At 40.0% G+C, this 22,131-nt stretch overlaps 1 protein-coding gene across 6 annotated transcripts in view; it reads left to right on the plus strand.

The window, feature by feature from the left end:
- The first annotated feature begins 744 nt into the window (after positions 1–744).
- Positions 745–22,131, plus strand: part of gramd1bb (GRAM domain containing 1Bb) — a 115,733-nt gene continuing 94,346 nt past the window's right edge. For all 6 annotated transcript variants that reach the window (XM_079354871.1, XM_079354874.1, XM_079354863.1 and 3 more), the window contains exon 1: positions 745–1,161. The gene's annotated coding sequence lies outside the window, so the exon portion shown is untranslated. The remainder of the gene's footprint in view (positions 1,162–22,131) is intronic.

Raw genomic sequence — 22,131 nt, forward strand, 5'->3', positions numbered from 1 at the left:
GAACACTGTTCCTTGCTTTGCTCCTGCTGTTATCCCCCTGAAGCGTGGCGATTTCCAGTCTGGGGAGCGAGCGATGTGGAGGTGGAGGCAGTGGTTTGTAATGGGGGGGGGGGGGGGGGGGGGTTGTAGTTTAAAAGGGATGAAAAAGGGGCTGCTTACTGTCCTCTTTCTCCTGTTGTCATTACGATGTAAAGCCAAAAATAGAACATCTCCAGAGACCAGCGAGTCTCATGTACGGTCGCTTCACGCTCACCAGCACATACACATACAATGCAGCCCTTTTTTTGTGATCTTCGAGAAATGGGATTTGCAAGTTAGGTCTTACTGTACGGTGACTCATGCTGGGAGACCTATTTTATTCATTATGTCCATTATTACATCACAGCAAAGGCATCCTCTATTCTGTTTGAAACCCTCCTCTCACATTGCTTCTGGTTGAATGTGTGAGTAACGCTTGTTTTCCTCAGAGCAAGGGGTGGCTGTAATCCAGCTTCATTATCTTAAAAATAGGTACCACATCATCAAAAAGTGAGTGGAGAGCACGCTCTGTCTGACTCTTTGTGACTAAACAGAAGCACATGTTTTACTGTGTGACAGTGGCAGGAAGTAACCAAATAGAGTCTGTAAAGAAGGAGCTTTTCATTTCTCATGTTCATGGTTTTTGTTTGTGTGTACAGTCGAGTGTGTTTGTGGCTGCCTGAGCACAGTGCATAAGACTGCATGCCAGAGAGAGTGAGTGAGCGAGCGAGTGTACAAGTGGAGCAGGATCAGGAAGGAGAGCGAAAGAGAGCGGGAGAAGGAGACAGAAGAAACACGGAGAGAGAGAGAGAGAGAGAGAGAGAGAGAGAGAGGGGATTTGTGCGATAGCAGAAAGAGCCGGAGCGAGGCGTGATTCCTTTTGGAACAGGGAGGTGCATCCTTTCCTCTTCTCATTGGGGATTTGAACTCACTACGGATTGGGTTCAGTCTGATAGAGGATTCCCCTCGCTTGTTGGAGTACAGCTCTCTACTCTAATGTAACAGAGGACTTTGTTGTTAAGCCAGAGAGGCGCACAGGAAAGGAGCGAGAGGGACACTTGCTCCTACTTCCTTTGTAGCCAACCTGCTTGACAGATGGCACTGGCAGAATGATCTTTGACTCTCTCACTTGCAACCACTGAGGTAACGTATGTCAGCCCCTTGCTTTTTTCTTGCTTAAAGGCTGCATGCTCATGCATTAATTCTGCTGCACTGTTTGTCTTGAATGAGCGTGAATGAAATGTGTGAGAAAAAAGAAGTATGCCTGAAATTTTAAATAAGAAGTAATGCCAAGAGGGATTAGGACAGGAAGTACTGTGTGACATCACCACGGCATCAGCACCTTGTCAGAGTTGTCTAGTTGTTTAAACTTATCAACTGTGGTAATGGTTGGTGGTTCTTTCCTCATTAGAGAGTGGTACTCTGACTGACCTGTATATTCCAGGTTTAGATCCTCGGTGAAGCTAAATGACAGCGTCCTGCAGGCAGCATTTTTTTATCCTGACTCTGCAACCACCTGCACTTTTTTTTTTTTTTTTTTTCCCTACCATCCATCCACCTCCATAAATAAAACAACTGGCTGTAGGAAACAAATCATGGTGGCACAAGTTGCAACTGAAGCAGGTGCTGTGCTGGAAATAATAGGCAGTGTCCCCAGAGTGAAGTTTGACGTGGAGTGTAAGTGTAGCATTTGTTGTGGAGACGCTTGGCGAGTTTGGGATTTGCACGGCTCTCCTTGTAGAAGCCAAATAAAGTGAAGTTTCCTTTTAGACTGCAAGCCTGACCGCGTTTGTACGTCATCGCAAATGCACTGTATTTAAGTGCTTCTAATATACAAGATGTCACCAATCAGACTCTGAGGAATTAGGTGATGTTTGTGTGAGCTGATAAAACAAATCGGGTTAATAACATGCACATTCCTAGTTTAAGAAGTCATTCATAATAGTTAGATGATGTGATACAGCTTAAATATGATTGTATTAGAAATGATTATAAAACATCCAACGCCACAGAGTAAACACAGATGCAGACATATCAAGATTTTACTGCACTTGAGTTCTCGTTTTAAACTCAGGATTAATGTCAGATGACTTGTTGGACGTGTGCCAGCCTTTCATTTCAAACCCATGCTCTCGACACGGCTAGCTTTCTCTCAAGGAGCCTGAACACTGTTGGAAATGTATTGTTTAATTTCCTGAGCAAAATAGATGACAGTCTGTGTAACCTGCTTGAGACGTTTGAATGTGGGGAAGTTAGCATCAGAAACAATAGCTGAGCAACCAAGCTCGGTCTGTGTGTTATAAATCACTGCCCTTCTCAGTCTCTCTCTCTCTCTCTCTCTCTCTCTCTCTCTCTCTCGGTTCCAAACACACACACATAGCATGCGTCTTTCTGCTTGTCCTCGATGACTCCTTCTCTCAGCATGAATTTGATGTTTAGAGAAATACCTAAGCCAGAAGATTGATTACACCAATAAGTTGAAAAGGAAGAAAAAAAGTAAAATGAGTAGTCTAGGCTCTGCAGAAAATATTAAAATATGCCCACACACACGTTGGAGCCTGCAGGCTGAAGGAAAGAAATGTGTTTTACTGTTGGTCATGACCTTGTGGAAGAGTGAAAGTGGAGATGCACAAAAAAATGGGATCCATAAATCCAATCTAGTTTGACTCGAGGAATTAAAACAAGAAACTCAACAACAGTCACAAACACTGCCAAGGTCAATCAGATGGCTGAGATGTTAGAAACCAGCTGTTGAAAACACACAACATGTAAATTAAGGACTCTTACTGAGAGTGATAATTTTCCTTTACTGGATAAAGCCAGCAGTCAAGACTCCAAACTGACGACTATCTATCATGTGAATGTTAACTCATTACGAGAAAATGACTCAACATGTCAGTTTTTATGTTACTGATTACCAACGCTGTATAACAGGAAGACAAACTGCAAACTGTCTTTCCAACAGGGACATGACGGGTGTACACAGGGGCATGTTCATCTTTTTTTTTTTCACTGGGATGGCCCAGCTGGGCAACTGACTTATGCAGTCAAATGTGATGTGGGTATAAACTGAAGTAAATAAATGTCGTACTTTAGATATGTTAGGACACAAGATAAAGGCAACATTAGCTTACTTTTTTTAAAGACATAAAAAAAGATGATTGTTCAAATGTTCACAATTTAAAGTACTTCAAAATGTATAAGCAAACTCCTGCACGGTCTAACTTGCACTTTTTTAGTCCTGACACATTGCCACTTAATTCATTGCAAGTGAGACATAGTGCCTGACTTTCCAATGCCTGTCTTATGACAAGTGACACGTTTTTATTCACAATTTTAAGTACAAAAAAATGTTTCATTGATATCTAAGACAACTTATAGCAGCCTTCTTCATAAAACAACAACAACCTTATAGTTGGTTTAAATATATGTCTGATTGGGCACAGTTTCCTGGCTCGTCACAGTTTCAGGATTTTTGGGGTGGCCAATCACATTTCCCATGCCCCTCTTTTGGACACGACCCTGGGTGTACAGTAGCAACAGACTCAGACTGTCAAATATTAATAATTCCTGCCTCCCATTATGCTAAAGCCATCTGTACAATAAAAATGTAACACCAGCAACCTTCTTAAAATCCATGCTGGTTATTATTCTTTGTAATTTGTTCCTTTTTTCCATTTATCCTATATTAAATACGGTATGATTCCAACTTACAGTATATCTGACATATTCAACATATTTTCTCTCGAGCAATTTTGAATCACCTATCTTTCTTTTGTTAGTTATTGGTTACAAAAATAGAAATATGTATTTTGATTTTATAGATGACCTATAAAAAGACCATTGTTAGGTCTAAGACTATTCCATCTGGTTATAATCCTGGAGTTCCACATTGCTGATGTAAACCTGAGCAGTATAGAGCCCTCTGAGTCGCACAGTGTCGAGACCCTCCGGTGGCACATGTTATAGAAATACTATACTTTGAGCTCATTAAATATTAAGTAGACCTTGCAACATGAAAGTCATTCCCGGTTCAATCACATCAGAACGAGAGTGCCCGAGATGTTAACGCAGTATAGGAAGACACTTAAACACAGTTTGCAGAATGTTCTATCAAGTCTAGCAAGTATTTTAATGTTTAATTGGGATTTTGAACATGATTTCCTGACAGTGTTTTGTATGGAATTGGAAGTATCTCATCCTGCCTCTATCATTTCGTGCAGCAGTTTGTAATGTTCAGGGAGAATCAACAAATCCAAAGTCAACCAAGGCAGTAGCTCAAAAAGTGTTTATCGGTGTATTGGTCATGGGTTGTTGTGTTCTTCATCACACTGCTCTGAACCAAACATCATCTCCAATGTCATTCAGAAAAATCCTTCATGCTGTACAGAGGTGTTTACAGGTGTATGGCTGAAGCAGTGGTATTCTGTGGCGTTCAGTTAAATGTGTGTATTTTTAGCATTCATTGACCCAGCTCTCAATGAAGATTGATGTGTGTTTCCATCCCAAGGCCGCCGCAGGGTCCCTATCCTCCCCTCCTGTGTCAATACTGAAAGTCACGCTATTAGCCTTCGATTAAAGAAGCTGTGGTTTCCTGTGTCTCAGACGAAGTGCAAAATCAGGTGATTAGTAGTCCCTGTAGTGCTTCCCCCCCTTTTTTTTTCTCTTTAACCTTTCAAGTTAACCTTTTTCTACCACAAATGACAGAACTGTAAGAGTGCGACTGTCAGGTCAATGAATGGACTGTAAGAGGTCAGAGGGGAGACTGAGGTTTAAAGTTGCACTTTAGACTCAGAGTTTGACCTTTTGCTCTGGATGGAGTATTATTTGCCAAACAAACTGGAGGTCTGTTGGACCCAGTAAAGACACTGTTTACACTGAGACAGAGAGCGATCGGATTTCGGTATTCTCTCTCCTTGAATTATTTCACGACTGATTTTCTACCTTTGCGTTTCCATGGACACTGACAGGTGCTCACAGCTGTGTTTCTTTTTTCACATTTAATTTTTGCTTTCCTATGAGTTAATCCTCAAACATGCCCTTTCTGAATTGAAATTAGAAAATCAGAAATAACCAAAAGAATAAAGCAAACAAACTGCATAATTGCAGTTATCTCATTCGCTCCCTGTTAGTCAGTGATTTACTCACTTCGTGGAATACAGACTCAATGTAAGTTTTCTGTCTCCTAGTGCGTGCGTGCGTGTGTTCGTGCGTGCGTGCGTAAAGGTTCAATATATGCTTCTATATTTACATTATTACCTCCTTCTGTTTTACTTCACCATCATAATGAACTCTACCTCATTTTCAACAATCTGATTTCTTGATATCCTCCATTCCCCTTTCTGTGCTGCTATCCCTAAAAATAAATATAATAATAATTATTTCTGTTTTAATTGTCTTTATGATTAGTAGTACTGTTCTTGCCAAATACACCCCCCACTTGTTCTAGATAACCTATTCCTATTGCCATTGATTGTATTGTGTCAATTGTCACTCCATCTCTACCATCTGTTTTATTTCCTTCTTAGTGTTTTATTGTTCTGTTGTTTTTACATCATATCACCAATAGGATTATGTCTGCAGGTACATGTCCAATGCGTCCCTGACACTTAACCCTAAGTTGCTCTTCATGGGTGTCGATGTACTGTATATGTATAAGTTACTTCTGATGGCCACTTTACATAGCAGACTGCCATCAGTGTTTGAATGTGTAGGTGTGACCTAGCACTGTCCTGTTACACACATGTCCTTTAATGTCCTATACATGGTTCTTTTGTATTCTGTTTTATCTTATCGTGCACTCATTTTTTGATGTTTTAACCTACATCTTTCAATAGAGTGTAGATCAAAAAGAAAAAGCCGCAGTCTGTTCAGCTCCCAATGAGCAACTCCATCAAGGGCATCATTTTGATCCAAAGAATCAGGCTTTGGATCGAAACGTTGCCCTAAATAAAGTTGTGGACCTTATTCTTCTTTCTGCATCTCATCGTCTTTTTGTCCTGCATCTGAAAGCAATTTACTTGGATGTGCGCACACAAGTCTTTTTTTTTTCTTCTCTTTTTACATTTTCAACCATGGTGCTTCATAATTGTGACTTATTTTGTCTTTTGTCCTTACTACCTTGCTTTGAACAGCTCAGTGATTAAATATTGACACTATCTGTGATCTGGAGAGTAAAGAGGGTTTTCCTTTTCTGTGTAACACATTGGTCTGTGAATGGTTGTGTTTAAAGCGCAGTGTAAGTGCTTGGTCAGATATTGGTCGTACATACCAAAGGGGCTTATCTCTTGAGCCTTTCCCTTGACATCAAGTGACATTCATTTAATAAACTCCAAGAGGCCCGTGTTTAACAGTATCCCTGAATAATCCCAGTGCTAAGAAACACTCTTTATTAACATTCTGTCACTAATCACCTCCTCTGGCCCAAATATAAATCTAACGCTCTTAGGTTTAGCATAACTGGCATGCTTGACTGTTTTTTTTTCAACAGGTGTTACTTTGAGCCAGATTGACTTAATGGTTGACACGTTTGTGTCATGTAGTCCCATGTGAAAAGGTGCAGCCATGGGTTCGGGTCCAGCCTCCACCTTTTTTCTGCATGTCATCCCCCACTCTCTCTTCACAACATTTCCTCTCTCTCTACAGCTGTCCTATCTGAGAAAGGCAAAAACACCTGGAAAAATCTTTAAAGGACACTTAGTATGCATACAAGTCACAATGTTTTCTAATACTAATATGTGTTCCTATAGTTCAGGGGTAGCCAACCCTGGTCCTCAAGAGCCACAATCCTGCATGTTTTAGATGTCTCCCTCTTCCAACACACCTGATTCAAATGATCAGGTTATCAGGCTTCTGCAGAGCTTGATGACGAGATAATCATTTGAATCAGGTGTGTTGAAGAGGGAGACATCTAAAACATGCAGGATTGTGGCTCTTGAGGACCAGGGTTGGCCACCCCTGCTATAGTTGGTTTACATTTGAGAAACAGGCCAGGTTCTCCATCTTTTGCCTGCTCCACGTTTCAGAAAATGTGTGCTCCAAAAGGCCATTTAGAGATTTTCCCTTTTGTGACATCACAAAGGGCAGTAGCCCCTCCCCCATGTAGGTGACACTCCCACAGCTAGGTGTTTGTTCTACTCTCTGAGTTTGCCTTCATAAACAATTGGGCATGGTGTGAGAAAGCCCCAGCCACTCTCGGTTCTAGAGAGGGGCGTGGTCAAACACAGCTCATTTACATTTAAAGTTACAGACACAGAAACAGCCTGTTCTGGGCAGGACTAAAATAGATGGGTTTATAGACATGATCAAATACAGGATCAGAGTGAATTTTAGATTCACTAGATTAGATTTTAGCTGTTCTTAACAGGAGAATGATGCTGTCTATTGAAAAATAAACTTTTCTTTGTACAGCCAGCTCTTTTTTCCGTAGAATATAAGATGACATACTGACTATCTATATGATCCATGAACACAATGCAGCAGTGTAGTGGAGATATCAAAATGGTGTGAAGAGCTGTGCACGGATGCTGTCGTTTTCAGCTTAACATTTTCCAGAACATGTTTAAACAAAGAACATTGTGATTCAGAAATTTTCTCATGATAAAGTTCTGTACCCAGGAAATTGCATCTCCTCTGCCTGTTTCTGACTTTTGGATTGAGTTGACTTTGTCGGGTTAACAGGGTTCCATATATTATCATAGCAATTCTGTTCTCCAGCTTTTTAATCTTTTTGCTGAAGTTATAACTTCTAATGATCGTTAAGCTAATGCCAGAAAATTGCTGACTGTCCCTTCGGGAAATTAACAAGCAGCTAGCGAGCAAAAGTAACATCCTACGTGTTACACAAGCATGAAAATGAGACAACAACAAAAACCAGAGGGTGGGCGCACAGAGCATGCTATAATTAGCAGCTGTCATAGGGATGCTTGTACGTGAGATGAAAATTGTATGATTTGTGCTTACTGTGGGAAGCGGTTGTATCCAGGAGCTGAAAAGAAAACCCATTTCACAAATTGATAACCTTTAAAAAGATGTCTTCTCCCATGGCACTTGTTTACCCACTCAGTGGTGCAGAAAAGCTGTACTGTTAGGTTTACAGAATATTGTTCCATGAAAGTATAATTAAGATAAAGGACAGTGGACTATCCTTGGTACTACACTTCTATTGGAAATGTCCTTATTAGCAGTTGATATAGTAGACTACGTTACAAGATGTAAAAGAATCCAACCAATGCACTGTATTTTATTTGAAATGTTCCTACATTGTGAGATTCACAATCACCACAGGAAGTGTAGGTGCCTAAAGCTGGTATTTGTGAGCTTCACAGTCTGCACAGTCTCTTTACTTTACTTAACTACTTTTACAATCTACCCTTGAATGCAGCTGACTTATTTTATTACACTACCTGAATTACCTAAATGGCCAAGATGGTACCCTGTGTACAACCTCAACAATGGTTGCAGGAGCATACCATAATTCGTGGCACACTGAAAATAACTTCACTGTTTTTTATTAGGAGCGAACAACGTGTTTCGCCTTTCACTTCCTCAGGATCTCCCTGCAGACCTGAAATGGCCGTCATGTTTTCTTTCAGCTGGCTGATTTTGGAGCTTGAGCTTTGTTGGCGCTTTATGCTAGTACTAATCAATAATTGTATTGAGCCCTCTATTTTTGAAAGATTAACTTTTAAAACTGTATTAATATTAAAAAAATGGCATTTGATAAAGCTGATCAGATGTGGTGGCAGGAACACCCAAATAAACCCTCACACAGAAAGTCCTAGGATGTGATGCTTTAAAGTCATTTAATGTAAGAATGCTCAACAGCTGAACTGATGCTTAAGTACATGACGCAGGCAGTCAAAGGGGGCTCGTACAAGCTTTATTAGAGCCCTGAATCACATCCTTGCAGTCGTGTTATTCTCGAAGAAACAAAAGACTACAACCAGCCTGCCTCATAAACACAGGAAGAGGAGGCCCAGGGCTGTCACAAAGTGTTCACATTTAATGATAACGTCCCTAGAATAGCATGTTGGGAACTTTGAGTTCCGACACTGTTCATTAAAATATAATGGAAAAAAACCTACTGTTTTGTAACTCAACAGCATCAACTTTGCTTTGATCATTGGTGCGGTTCAGATGGGGAGTGTTACTCTGTCCTCTCACTGTGGTTGTGTTTTTAACTAGCCCTATCAACAGAGGCGCTCTTTACAGTATTTGGTCACAGTACAGCAGTGTAATCTTCATTTCCCATCTGACTGAAGAAGCAGTTGGAGTTTTTTGTTAATATTCACAAAAAACCTAAATACTTGATACGTAAATGTACAATATAAAAGGTAAATCTGCAAGGGGTTTAATGTGTTACATAGGAGGTTTCCTTTTTTTTATTTTACAACTCTATTTCAAAAGAAAGATGTTTTCAGTGTAAAGGTTGAGGAATCTAAAGTTTTTCCCAGTAGTTCTGATTTGACATGGTTCCATATGTCTATTGGATAGTTTCATATATGTTCAGAAATGAGTTTGTTAAATGGCACAAGTTACCCTTTGAGATCAAAGTGAAGCTGCAGACTCATTTTGTCTTGAGGGGGCCTTCATCCCATTCAGTGATTAGTACAAGGAAATTAAGTTCCTAGAGCAAACGGATATAAGTTTGAAAGTGATACAAACCTCAAGTGGAAACTGCCTGGATGGATGTATGAGGAGGGATTCTTTCTTAAAATTCAGAGAGAAAGTCTCTACGATATTCAGGCATACATCCAGAATCATTTCCTTTTGCTGCATGTCAGAATCAAAGGATGAAAACACACAAAGCAGCCTTCATGTTTCATTCGAAATTGTTATTGAAGGACCTACAACTGAAGCTTTGTATGAATAAGAACAATGTGTGAGAAATGGGATATGTGATAATTGGTAGCTTTTGTGAAAGCTTTGCACTATAGCACTCAACATGTACTTGTGGAAATAAAAATATAATTAATTTTTAGATCCAAAAGAAGACACACGTTTTTATGATATAAACCTTGTTTGAAGAAACATGCTCTATTCGAGGAAAAATTACACTACCCATGTTCATAAAGTGTCACAGCGATGTCTATGATTGCTGGAGCTAGTTGTTAACATGGCAAAGTTTTCTACCCCTCTGCGCATTATGCAAAAGGATAGTTTCGCAGATGTAGTTAGTTAACTACCATGAACTCATAATCCTGTAAAGATGCAGTTTATATATTTTATGTGAATGTATGACACTTAACAGTATACTATAAAAGTGACAAAAGCTACTTTTAAAAAGAAGCTGTGTCATCCGGTTGTGGGATGGAAAGTATCTTGACTCTGAAAAAGAATATGTACGCAGTCTTGCACCTTTTCCTTTATCAGTTTATCAGTGCTGTTTTAACACCAAATCAATTTGAGTATGAGCATGATATTGGGGTTGCTGGTTGTCTTGGTTTCAGTCCTCAATCTGTTGATTAAATGATTAAATGAAAAGTATTTGGAGGATTTGAATGGAGAAATTAACTTCTGAAACCAGAGTGGCTGAAAAAGATGTCGGTCACAATTGAGCTCTATTTCTATTACTTTTAATTTTAATTGCCCTAACTTCACTTGTTCAACTTTGGCTTGCGATCAATGACAACACCGTTAGCCTTCTTTCAGCTCCATTTACAATTTACAGCTTGAAGGGGTTTGTATCTGCTATTATTAGAGTCAAATGCATTATCGATCATGTTAACAATAGTCACAGCAATCCAGGCAGCTCTTTGTCAAACTACAACTCTCATCATAGTCTTCATCACTCTCACTTTAAAAACATTATTTTTTTATTTTTTGTATTAACATCACACAAATAAGTCACAGAGAGAGTCATAATGGCAGATTCATGTGGAACTGACACAACGGCAGGTGGTATGGAGGCAGATGCAGACTCAGAGGGAAGTTCAAAACTCAGTCCTTTATTACAAACAGGTTCGGTACAACGGAGGTCAGAAGAGCAAACAAATCCAGAGAAGCAGGCTAAGATCGGTAACAAGGGACAGACAGGAGTAATACACGAGAATCAGAGACAGAAAAACGCTAGGACTAGGTACACAAGGAAACACTAAAACACAGTTTTAAGTAGCACAGGCAATCAGGGAGCAACAGACACAGGTGTGGATAATCAGAGGCGGGGCTTGACGCACAAGGTGGAGACGAGAGGAGGATCTGAAACACAGAGACAAGGGTAAGTGACACAGAACAAAAACCGAAATAAGAATACAAAAAACACAAAACATGACCTTTAACCATGGCTCCTGTCAGGAATAGGATAATGGTAAATAGAACTGATTTTAAATTGGGCTGAATATGTCTTCGTCTAGTCAGTCAGATTGTCATCTGGATGTTGTACAGATACCACTTCCCCTCCATCTGCTGCCCTGTCATTGATGTTCACAGTCTGTCTTTCTGACAGTTTTCATTTTTTCACAAGGTGACTGTCGGCGTCCTCATATAAAGGTCCTTTTAGAGCTGGAGCAATGTATTATTGCAGCGCTTCCCAACCTTTGTTTCCTTGGAGCCCCCTATCTTTTATCGGAGAAAAGCCCCAAAATGAATGTAGCACAGCGTCCATCTTTTGAAAACTTTGGGTTTGTTTTTTTTACTATTTTTGAATGCCATATTGTTGTGTGTGTTTGCTTGTTTGAATTCTCTGTTTTCACATTTCTGAATATGTTGAGTCATTATCACCATCATCTGTTGTGAAGTGGAATGGCATGATGACAAAGGCTTAATTTAAAACTGGTCATGTTCTTGTGCGAACCTGCATAATTTACACAATCTTGAAATATGGAGGATACTGGGCGATGCAGTTTTTTGTCGGATTGTTTTCTCACACTAAAACAGCCCATTTGTTATATTCTCTAAGTCACCTTCCATCGTTTATTGCCCTTTTGGACACATTCTACATCATCTAAGAATACTCACAAAAAGGAGCAGACTGTAGAGATCAAAATCTCCCTAGCATAATGTTTCATAATTGGCAGACTTATCTGTTTTTGTCCTTTTGCCAGCATTTCAAAGCTGTATTTGAAACCTCTACCTTTCTGTCATTTCTCATTTTTACAACAGTCATGATATTGCAAACATGATTAGCTTTATGTTCAAAAGAGAATTCAGTGGTCTCATTGGACCGTCAGTTGGTTACTGTGACTGGTTGATTATAAATCTGGCTCAAAAAGGACATATGAAAGGGCTTTGCTGATCTGCTTCAATATCATTTGAAAAATACTGCAGTACATGATTCACAGTTTCCTGGATTCTAGGATTGTGGCACAAGTTAACTCAGACTGAATTGTTTTGACATTGGATCCCCAGGCACTCCATCTGAACAGCTCTGTTATTAAAAGGTAATGAGGAAGTCCACAAACTATTGGCATTCTGTTTCTGTATGTCTCATAAATCAATACTTCATTGCAACCTTTGTGTTCTTAGAGAGGTTATTTAATTTAACACATTCAGGTTCTACAACTGCGTATTGATTCAAGGAAAACTGAGCAACTCCAAACATCCATTGAAGTCAGAAAAGTAAAACCATAGCTACTAATGAGCAGGTGATGCCGTGGTCTTTTGGGAGTCGCTGAACATGGTTGACTTTTCCCTTGGCTGCAGCTGGAAAGGGGCCTTTTTCCCGCACTAATTACCAACTTGTAGATTTTTACCAGATGTCTGTATTCACACTTGACGGTGACTGCTTGATCACATGTAACTGTATCTTTCCTCATGAAGTTTAAAGCATCAGGAACAACAATGGATGGTTTAGATTTCTGTAAAAAGCTAGCGTAATGGCACGGTGATTATTGTAGAGCTCTTGTTTTTCAGCGTCTGATCTGAAAATGCATTTTAACTCATTGACTTACAGTACACACAGTTTTACTTCCTGTTATCTCAAGGTGACCTGACTGTTTTTTCAGGGTAACGTTAGATTTTCCTTTTTATCTTGGGATGCTGGTGGCTGTCAGCATTTTTGTTGTCGCTTTCTTTTAACAAAGACTTAAATGTTCACCAGCACCACCATCCCCATTCTGCTTTTTCTGTTGGTCTCATTAGCCATCTGTCAGTGTTCCCCTCGGTCATATTCCCCTCATCAGATCTTGATCAAACATGTGTTTCAGGCTTCAGAGCTTGACACTGCCTTTTAAACAATACAATTCTAAGGTTTGCCAACAATTAGCTGTCCTGTTCGTTTAAAAACAGAGGCAATAGATGCTAAAAAAAAGAGTTTTCTTCTATAATGACCTGTTGGTTCTGAAGTGAACATCTGCCGAAAGTTAGAAAAGAGAATATATTTAAATATATATTCCAAGGCTCATTGGCAGTGTGGGAGAAGAACCTCTCTGAGTTCAATGGTTAACAGACAATTACTCAGCCTCTAGCCTCTAGTTTTTTGATAACAAAACCAACCTCACATCGGTCTGGAGGGTTACTTCAGTCCCTCAGCGAGATGTCATAGTTCCCATCTAAGACACAGACATGTATCCCTTATCTTTCTATTATTCTGTAAACAAAGGTTCGGTTTGAATCATATTATTGTGTTGAGTCCTCCACTGGTCCTGAATGGAAGATGTTAAAGTGTTTCAATGTCAAAATGCAATGTAAGAGCAATCTCTTCAATGGCTTAATGTTCAAAGCAATATTCATGAACAGATTTCTACTTCCTAGAAAGTGCACAAATGCACATCGACTGAGCCGCACTGACATATTGAGTTATTTCACACATCTCTGTGAGTGTGATTTCAACGTCGATGACTTCATTGCAGTTTCATCAAATAGTCTGTTTTTTAGGTTGTTTTGGAAACAACAGATTGTTCCCTCTCTGCAGATTCAGCGGCACTCTCTTGTCATTCTGGGACAAAAGAAACGTTGAACACATTCACTCGACGAAAAGGATTGGAGGATTGTTGCCAAGAGCTTTTTTGAAAGAGATTGAAAAGCTGAACTCCTCGAAAAGCCAACTATTGACTAGTTGGCTGTTATCAGCTTCATCCAGCCCAATAAGCAACTGTACTCCCCGAGGTGCTTCACTAAGATACATACAGTAAACTGTGAGCGGCTGGGTTTGTGGCCGCTGTATGCTAGTTTCCTGCGTCATCTGCTGTGGTTAGTAGGGTGACAATACTTTATCAATGATGAGAAGAAAAACAAAATGGTGTACCGTAAATTCCGTACTATTGAGCGCACCTGGATATAAGCCGCACCGGCTAAAAATAAGTAAATAAATGTATTTGTACATATATAAGCCGCACTTGATTATAAGCCGCAGGTGTCCACGCTATAACAAGAGCTATTTACACAGACGTAGGCTACCGGTAACATCCGCAAATACTGTAGCGTCCGTACGGACGTTAAAGGACGACGAGAGCGTTCAAATAATAACTTTTAATAACCCGATCACTGTCGGCCGTGACCACGCCGTTTACAGCAGAGAATAACACATAACTTGCCGTAACAATCCAACTCTCTCCCCCAGCGTTCTCTCATACAGCCACTCAACACGTTCTCGCTGGTGCATTCACTGACTCTCCACATAATCGGAATTATGAACACATTATCAACTACTGACTTTACAACATGAACCGTTACAATACGAAGCCTAGCCGACGGTGTCTGTAACACGGCTGATGAAAAAGATGACCGTAATATATTTCACAAGAAAAAGTCCATCCATTCACTGCCTCAGAATGACTTCATTACTCACTTCCTCAGTCTCTGTTGTCGCTGTCAGTGTCATCTTAACGTGCAGCAGCTCTGTTAGCTTCTTTGACAGCCAGCTCGATCGCCTTTAACTTGAAAGCTGCATCATATGTATTTCTCCGTGTGTTTTCCATGATGAGGGTGCGTGCATGAAGCGCAAAATGACTGATTATTAAGATCCGACGTGACGAAGTCAAATGTTTTTGCGGCAGAAGCTCATTGTCCCCCATAAAAAATCCATAAATAAGCCGCACCGGAGTAGAAGCCGCAGTGCTCGAAGTGTGAGAAAAAAGTAGCGGCTTATAGTCCGGAATTTACGGTAATTCACTTTGTCGCACGTTGACTCACAGTTGGTTCATCCATAACAGTGGCAGGTCATAACATCCTAGTATCATTTTGTCATAATCCCAGTGATTTATGATCCGCATGGCGCTCTGTAGGGGAATTAAACTACAGAGAGGGATGAGGATCAGTCTTCAAGGCTCATTTCTTTAGCTGTTTCCTCATTGCTTGTGTCACTGGGGTGTGATGGATTACAGTTTGTCTTTGCTTTGGTTGCATGCTTGGTGAGTTTGTTGGGAGAAAAAAAAGGTACATGTGGTCATGTAAATATTTGTGTTCTTTAAAAGCATGAAAACACGAGATGCAGAGTCAAAAGTCAGTTGCCCGATCTTTATTATGGTGAATAACAGTCACTGTTCCTGTTTGCTTGTGAAAAAGAAAGTTTTACCTGTCAGTCTAACCAATAATTAGCAGACTTTCTTACCCAAGGCGACGTACCTGTACATCTGAGAGTAAGTACAACAAAAGCAAGGATTTTGAAAAGAGGAAACAATTTAAGGAAGGGCAAACGAACAGCTTTAAGTCCGATTGGACACACATGAGCGGACAGCTGCACAGAGGCAAAGCACAACATTGACAGCTGTCCTTCCGACGAAACCATCATCATTACTATCATCGTCATCATCATTCAGGTCTCTTTACATTACATCTCTTCGTGTTCAATAGATTTATTTTACTATCACATATTCAACTAGCTCTCCCCTATGTTGCTTTTTACCGCCAGAATAAACCAACCAAGTAATCCCTTTTCTGACTGTACCTCCTCACTCACAGTGCTTCAGATAAATCCCTCTTTAAAAAACATGAATACCACAAATACAACATGAAGACAAATCCTCAAATCAGAGCTCTGGATACGGCTAAAAAATATCAATTTGGCTTAAACGACGTTAATAATTCATGCTTAGCCTCTTGCAGCCAAGAAGCTTCCATGATTTCAAGAGTGGGATTTTTTTTTGTGTAATAAATCAGTGGAAGTCTCGTACAAGTGTTTTCAGAAAATGTTTCCTAAAGTCGGCTGAAGAGCAGCACTCTTTCATAACATCTGTAAAGTCACTACAAACACACTAAAGACACTTCAGTCTTACTTTCCAAATGAAAGGCAGTCTAAATTTGACATTTGTTGTTATTGTCATATTACATAACCATTAATACTTTATAATCAGGGAGCCGCTTGTCTCTATTTTGCCGACTCTTATTCATTTCCTTTTTCTGATTCTCCACCTTCACAGCTCTGACAGCTGCTGGCTCCATGCAAGAAATCCCCCAAGCATTAAGACGCGTGCATGACATTGACCAAACACAAGAGCTTTATGAATTTGTCAGAGTATTTAGTCTTGGATTCATGCTTAAAAAAGGATCACACTGTCAAGAGTGTTTCTTATAACGGATTTTACTGAGGCAATGATTGCAGGGTAAGGAAATCCGTACTGTACGGACACTATTTTAACATCTAATGGCAGCCTGTTGGAACTGCATATCAACAAAAAAGAATTTTCAATCTTTGTAAGCCTAAAGTCTACTCTAAAGACATTTATCACAGGCCTCTGTAGGATTGGTCTGTACAGACGTATTGTCTTTTCTGTAACTACTTGCTGCCCCTGTATCCTTTTCCTTCGGTTTTTGGAGCCCTTTTGGCTGTATTGGATCGGCCAGCTGAAGAGAAACAGACCACGTTGAGGGGAGAGAGTGTCAAAAGACACAAAGCAAAGAGCCGAGGTCAGATTCTAACTAGTCTTATCAATGAGGACAACAGCCTTTGTTGAACATGGGGTGTATCTCACTTACATTTGTCAAATATCTGCATCAATAAATCCACCTTTTTTTAAACTGCAAGTTCTCAAACTTCCTTCTTAAATCACGCCTTTTCTGTGTTTTTATTACTTCCTACTTTATTCACAGTATATATGTGAAAGACAGTCTTTTCATGAACTCAGAGAGAAGCGAGGGGAGAAAATAACGACGACAGATTCCTCCCTCTCCATTCCTTGTAGCTGCTAGACTGGCAGCTGAAGATGAATGTGGTGATGGAGCACACTGCAATTACTTTACCAAGATTGGTGCAAAGCCTCCAGATTCACTGTCAGTCTGTCAGTATTTATGGCCCTTATTCTCACACTCAAGCTCTCTGTTTTCTTTATTTTTTCTTCTTTTCCCCCATTTCTTCTTTATGTTGGGCACTCACAGATTTATTCACTGTTCAGTTCCTCAGGCTTTGCATAGAAGCAATTCAAAATGTTATTGAAGTAAATGTCTAAAAGTGATGGGAGCATCACCAGTTACATTGTTTTTTTTTGTATTGGGATTTAACTGGGTCTTGGGGAATGCTAGGCTTTTAGCTGGGTAGATTTTGGTGAACATGTTGGCACAGACCTTGCATGAGCTAAAAGATGTATAAACACAAAGACGTGTGCTGAGTGTCTCCCAAGCGGGTCACACTGGGCGGCTGTGGCTCAGTTGGTAGAGTCCGTCGTCTCTCACCTGGAAGTTTCAGGATTGGTTCCAGCAGCAACATGTCCGATGTGTCCTTAGGCAAGAAATGTTACCCCGATTTGTTCCTGTTTCTGTGGCGACGTGTGTGTATGAATGGGATTAGTTACCTCTGATGGTCACTTTATACAGCAACCTCTACCATCAGTGTGTGAAGGGTGCTATACAAGCTAAAGTCCATTTACCATTTTCCATTGACTCTTCCCTGGTGGATCAATAATCCACCTAGGCTACACATTGGGGGTCTCCATGAAATCTGAAGGTGCCGTTATGGCCAACGTTGTTAAACTCTCTCTCCACCTTGCTGTATCAGATGGGGCCCAGGCAAAGCCTCTTTTTAAGATACATAACACCTTTTCTACATTTTATAACTGACTTTAATGTCATGGAGATCCGAGATAAAATAAGAAATATGACACATTTCCAGTTGCAGATAAAGGTTCTATTAGTCACTCATTGCAAATAAAGGGTCTATTGAAAAACAGCTCAGTAATTTGTTCTATTATGAGCGATTAATTTTGATATGATTATGAATGAACATGTTCTGCGTCATCACTGAGGAGTCACAGAAGCAAGGTCTATTAAAAAAAACTGTGTGTGGTGTGATTGTTGTAGAAAGTCTGGTACTCTTCTTGAACACTTCTTATGTTGTCCATTGTGATGGTCCTTAACACTGCAGGTGGGAAGTACAGTGTGTTATAGGCAGTGGTTTCAGACACTTTTAGTTTACTGTATAGTGAAGTGTGAATCGGACTGTATCCACCATAAACACACCGCAGCAGCTCTTAGCATGGGCATCAGGCTAATGGATAACAGATGTGGGGTTTTATGAGTTCCTGAGCTTCTCAATTGCCTGTAATGTGGTCTCTATGAATGGCTGAATTACTTTCAGTGACTGCACATTACAACAACAGTACCTACAGTTATTTCCTATTTCTCAGAGCCCCGACTCATTGTAACTGAGCCCTTTCACAGTGTAATTGGAATCTTATCAAACAGTAGCTATTTCAGGCTTAGCAACCAACTTAGAAAAAACGGACAGTGTGCATACTATCACACAAACACAGGCTTAAACTATGAAGCACTAAGATGGGATATGCTAATGCTATTTAAAAGAAGCGGGAAAGCGCTTTTTTTTTTTTTCTGTCAAAATGTTTTAAATATAGGAAAATGTCTCCAGATTTATCAGTCAGCTACAATAATATATACACTCAAGACTCTGCGTGTCTGTGAATTAGTAGAGGTTTAAGTAATTAACTATCCTTATTGCTTATAGAGATGTGCAACTTTTTTTAAGCAGTTAAAGACTAGTCAAAATTCTTCAGGAAACACATATCTTAAGTTGCATGTATACATTAATTTATTTAAAGTAGACAACTGTGCGACTAAGTTGAATCTATGTTGAACAAATAAAGCATGAATAAACGTTATTTCAAAGGCGTTCTGATGAGCACTTTTTGGTGCTGGCCATTTGCTGCAACAAGCAGCAGTAGTTAAGAGTGCCTGTAAGGTGGGTGTGGATTTTGAACTCATCAATCGTGTGAACAGTGTTTTATTAACTTTATCTTAGACTACATGGACTCATCATGGATCTTGTGAGTGTTTTGCTTCTGAAAATGTTCATGAACTGTCAAACAAACAAACAGACTCCAATAGTCGTGACTTTGTAATGCAACAATTAGGCTGCAATTCAGCTGAAGTAATGCAAAGCTGATGCTTCTTAGCAGCAGACAGCTGGAGAGGGGAGATAGAGCTACAGCTACATGGACCTGTCGGAGAGTGCCGTGAGGAAGGAGGCATCGTCAAAAAGGAGGAGTGAGATGGGAGCTACGATGACTCTTGGTGTGCCGCTGTCCAAACTCGTCTTTTATCCTTACCTGAATGTGAAACGCCCGAACAAGTTTAAGTTCTGGACATGTGCTATGACACCATTAAAGCAGCATATAAATCCTACGCTTTACAGCCACTAGGCTCTTCAGACCATGACTGCGTCTTTCTGACTCCGGTCTATCGGCCAGCCCTCAAGAGAAGGAAGTGAAGCGCAAAGAGCTTACTGTTTGGACATATTTGTGAAATCAGTTGTCTTCACAGCACTGACTGGGAAGTCTTCAAGTACTCTTTTACTGACCTTGAAGAACTGACTTCCACTGTGTCAAACTACATCACCCTCTGTGAAAACATGCTTATTCCCAGGAAAACACTGTAACCAAATAATATTCCCCAGGGTCAGTAAATCCTTTAACAAAGCTTTCCACCACATCAATCAATACTGTAGCTCAAATGTTGGTGAAGCAGGCCAAAATGCTACTTTAAGGGAGAGGAAGAACTAGGGAGGGGTGATTATTTGCTGTGACAGGAGGAGAATTAATTGTATGGTGGGTCTGACTGTATTTTGGAAGAGGAATTGAACAAGTTTTATCTGAGATTTGAATCACATGATTTAACTGATGAACTGGCCGAATTCAGAGTTACTTCAGAGGCCAGTCAACAACACATTGTGTTGTTGGGAAAAGTCATGGGCCTGACTGTGTCATTGGTTGATTGATTGAAGAACTGATCCTTGTCTATAAGGGGCATTTACACATTCACTGTACAGCTTTCTTTGTCACTTAAAAAAGTTCCATGTTATGGAAAGAATCCACTGTGATATCAGTAGCCAAGGTTACAAACACGAAAGGGTTGAATGATTATCGCACTGGTGCACTCATCACCTTAGTCATAAATAGCCTTGAATGTATTGTGACAAGGAGCTAACTAACAATGAGCATAGACCGACTCCACTTGCTTATCAAGCAAGGTTGGGGGTAGATGATGCCACACATGGTTGGATCTCGTTGTTGACCACCTTTGTGCTGTGTTGATTCCTCTGCATGCAGCCCTGTATTCTTGCTCGTTAGTTTTGTGAAAAACCTGAGTTCGACTTTGGCACTATATATTGGCTGCTCGAATTCCAAACAGTCAGATCACAAAGAACATGTGTCAATGACAAGTTCTCTGAAGCATTGATGTGTTCAACAGGTTCACCTCAGGGATGTCTTTTGTTATCATTGTAATTCATGCTTTACACAAATGACTATCAGAATCCGGGTTCATAATTACATTTGCAGATGATTCTGTGATAGTTGGTCTCCTGTGGGAATATGAGGTGGATGAAATGCTGCGATGACTCCCTGCATCTCAATGTTTCTAAAATATGCTCATTAATTTCACAAAAAACTGTCACTGCATTAACTTTTATTAATGGCATAGAGACAGTAAGACACTTGTGCACCATTCTGACCTGCAATGCTAACACTGGCGCCTTCGGCAAAATAAAAAATGTTGGGAAATATAGTTAACTTGAATGTTCTTGGCCATGTTTTTCTAGTAAGAGCAACTCAAAAGGCAAAGGTCATCCTGGAAGACCCTCACCTCCCTCTTCATGCAGTATAGAAGACTTCTGCCGACAGGGAGGAGGTTTACTGATGTCAGGAGGGCCAAATCAAACCGATGTCAGAGATCATTTGTCCCATCAGAAGTTGGGTTTCTAACACAGTACACTAGAGACTGTTGGACTTGGTCTCTTATCTCATTCACGTCTATGATAATGATGATATCCATGAGAATTACGTTTTATATGCATTATGTCTTTGTGCGGTTTTGTATGATATTTATTGCCTATTTGGATTTCTGTTGCAAACCAAATTGCCCCTCGGGGACAACAAAGATTTCCCGATTCCCATTCCAATCCAACAAGCCAGTGTTTGGTTGGTCTGCTCTGGGCTTCCATTGAAACATAACTGTTCAGCGTTGCAGACTCAGAAAAAGGGGACCTATTCCTTCTGTGGATAAATACGGATATTTTTATTAAACATTAAATCCCCCTGATCTTGCACACTGGTAATCTAAGACAGATTTAGATTTGAGCCCTTTGTGGAAAATAGAATATCATTCAGATTTGAATGTTTTACCCTCAATTAAGAACAATTAGTCGTTCATGCAAATGTAGAAATCCTTGTGCGATCCAAGTGAAGCCATTTATCGTTAAGTATCTGTATGTTTTATGTCTCATGCATGTCAGTTTCCAAATATTATAATTAGAGATACAACTGATCTAATCTAACATCGCTGTCGGGTCAGATGTTGGTGTTGTTTACGTATCGGATATTGAACTGATGACGCCGACTAACATCACAGGTCAAGAAAGATAGTTGGGCACTTTAAATATTCTCAGCACATACAGTCTCACTCTGAAGACATTCAGACTATAAGAAGTTTCCATAAATCGTCTCCATGACGACATTCAGACGAGATGAAACGGCTCCTTCTATGTGATCAAAAGTACAATTATTACACTTCAGTTCAAAAACATCAAAAAAACATTTCATTTAAAAAGCTGACAGTTGTCGCTGCTTTCTGTTTGTATGTGAAGCCAGCACAATCCAACGCATTGACAGGTTTACTTCAGCTTTGTGAAGCCTCACACACAACACCAACAACAACAATAACACTATTAGATAAGGTTAGATGATAATAAAAATATTGGTAACAGTATTGGTACATCTGTATCAGAATCGG

The sequence above is a fragment of the Symphodus melops genome, assembly GCF_947650265.1.
Source record: "Symphodus melops genome assembly, chromosome: 10".
Taxonomy (NCBI): domain Eukaryota; kingdom Metazoa; phylum Chordata; class Actinopteri; order Labriformes; family Labridae; genus Symphodus; species Symphodus melops.